This window comes from Sciurus carolinensis, chromosome 18, assembly GCF_902686445.1.
Source record: "Sciurus carolinensis chromosome 18, mSciCar1.2, whole genome shotgun sequence".
Lineage (NCBI taxonomy): Eukaryota > Metazoa > Chordata > Mammalia > Rodentia > Sciuridae > Sciurus > Sciurus carolinensis.
The window spans coordinates 13,174,796-13,177,750 of record NC_062230.1 but is presented as its reverse complement, the minus strand read 5'-3'; positions in this window follow the sequence as shown (position 1 = coordinate 13,177,750).

Below are 2,955 nucleotides of genomic sequence, written 5' to 3'. Positions count from 1 at the left end.
GACCTCAAATCTCTTCTTGCTCCAGCTCCCTCACCTGATAGTCCTGGGACTTGTCATCCAACACTTCTCCTGGCAGTACCAAGAGGTGCCAGTCTTGGAACCCTTGTCCTCAGACTGGTAGGACAGTTGACAAGTGGCCATGAGTTCTCCCAAACTCTTTCTTCCCTTCCACAAAATCTAGATTCTGATTTATCTAAATCCTTTCAGGAGTTGCTTGAACAAGAGTTCACTTGCGCTTCTCCAGACAGGGGCAAAAATCAGTGGTGGACAACAGCCTAGGGGGAAACTGTGACCCACTGCACTGCTAATGGCTCACAGAGTGTGGCCCTTCCAATCAGGAAGGTTGGAAGCTTCTGATGCCATCACTCATTCCAATCTGGCAAACGGTTGGAAGGAAAACACATGCAACTGCCAGACTGATGTGTGCACTTATCCTGGAGTTCCAAGGTGGATGGTGTCTCCTGCCACTGACCCCAACTCTGTCCACTATGCCAAATTATCCTCAGGGTCTCCATTTTCCTCTTTCACTTCTCTCCAGAATATGTGTTCTTCTCTCCACTCTCAATTCAAAACGTGTTGGTTTTCCTCTGAGCATTCCTTTTCAGAGCTCAGCCTGGCAGGAAAGGAAAAAGAATAGCAAGGAAATCTGGGGAAAGAAGAAATGATAAGACCTCCCTAGAAAGAGCTAAATATGTACAAAAGATCCCAGGTACGCTGAATAGTGGGTTGGATGTGAAAATACTAGGTTAGGCAAAGGTATTCTGCTGAACGGTCATTGGCCTTCACTATGTTCAGAAATTTTTGCTGGGAACCTATCCTATACCCTTAGGCATCCTTGAGACCTGGAGACGTTTCGAGGATCTCAAATCGTAGAAAACTCTACACATGCTCACCTTCTCTTTAAATAGTGTCTACAATTTCATGGTGTCTGTGGGTCATCTGTAGTCTGCTTCTCAATTCCAATTATTCTCTAGTCTACCTAGCTAATTTTGGTATACCAGTATTTCTCTTGACCTAGAAATTTCACTACCATTTATTTATCCTGAAAAACATGTCACATGTACAAAGAGACTAAATGGAAAAATCCCCCATTGAAGACAGTATTTTTTTCCTGGAAGGTGGGAAGTACATGGTATGTGACACAGCACCAAATGGAATTGGGGACTGCTTTTAAACCTCCTAACTTAGTCTTCGGCTTTCCAGCTGGGTAGTTGAGTCATGCTTTATGCTTCTGACCAAAAAAAATGTAGATAAATATACACAAAACATACCATTTTAACCACTGTAAAGTGTAGATTTCAGTGGCATTAAGTATAGCCATGTGCTCCTCAGTGTTTGAGGTATGTTCTGAGAAATGTGCTGTTAGTTTATTTCATAGTTGTGAAACATGATAGAGTACTTACATCAACTGAGATGGCTGTGACATCACTGTTGGATACCATGTGATGGAGCCAATTTGTATAACTCCCCACTTTCACTCCCACAGCTCCTGCTGACCACCATTCTACTTTCTGTCTCTATAAATTTGACAACTCTCCATATCTCCTCTGCCTTGCATACTGTGGACTCATACAGTCTTTGTCCCTGCTTATTTAACTTTGTTCACTATCCTCAAGATCCTACATTGCTGGAGGATAGGTCAGAATTCTTTCTTAAGGTTGAATCATAGTCCCATGCATTGTAAACTACATCTTTTGTACATCCATTCAATAGGCATTGGGTTGTTTCCACATTTGGACTCTAAGTCTTTCTTTTGCCAATGTTGGACCATATTGACAAGAACCACATCTATTATTCATGCTGTCCTTGAAGTTTTATTTTGTATTTTAATGTCTTACATGATGCTAATGAACCCATGCCAAACAGAAGTAAAGTCAAGTTGGTTCGTGTAACATGCTGGGAGTGAGTGTACACCTTGTTTGGCCATAGTGGATGTTTGGAGTTGGATGAGGGCCCAGAGATCTTCCACGTGACATGAAGTTCCTTGGCAGCTTCCTCACAGGCCTGGGCTACATACTGACTTTCCTTGATGGGAAAAACCCTGCATGTCAGGAAGCAGGTCCTTTTGCTGTAGAAGGCAAATTGGATGCTCTGCTTATCCAATTTCCATTCATGATGCTTTCGACCAAAGAAAATTAGAAGTTCACATACTCCTTTTTTACTAGAAAGTTTTCAAGTACACTCATGTGCTCTGTGACCATTTTTTGGTCTATCATAGACCACGTATACAATGGCAGTCCCACACGGTATTGCCTAGTGACTTAGGAGCCATCATAGCTTCTATAAGTACATTCTGTGACTTCCCACAATGCTACATTGCCTCAAGGCACATTTTCACACTTTATTTTCCTTCTTAAGTGATGAATGACTGTTAGACCAATATTCTGTTCCAACTAAAATTTTTCTTCTAGACCATAAAAATCCTGATTATTTTTACCAGGATTCCAGGTGTAGTTTGCCTATTCCTGTCTCTACTGGCCACCTGGTCTAGACATGCTACAATTAGGCAGTTCCCATCTTAATATATGTGGGTCCCTTGGCCAAAAATTAAGTAAAATGCCTAGATATTATTTGATATGGACCATTGTTTCTCCACCTCTATTTTCCTTGTATGGATACGGTCTGATACAACAGTAACTAATTGCACTGGAAAGATATCAGAATGAACAGGAATGCTTTGCAAGTACCAGCCTTTCAGCATGAGGTCACAAGGAGGAACACTACAGTACAGGTACTGGCACCTAACCTTAAATATGCTTTTTTAAATTATTTTTTTAATTTGTTGTACATGACAGTAGAATGCATTTATATATTTCAATGGATCATACATCAATTGAGTGTAATCTCTCTTTTTTCTGATTATACATATTGTAGGATCACATTGGTCATGCAGTCATTTATGTACATGAGGTAATAATGTCTGTTTCACTCTACTATCATTCTGATCCCCATATC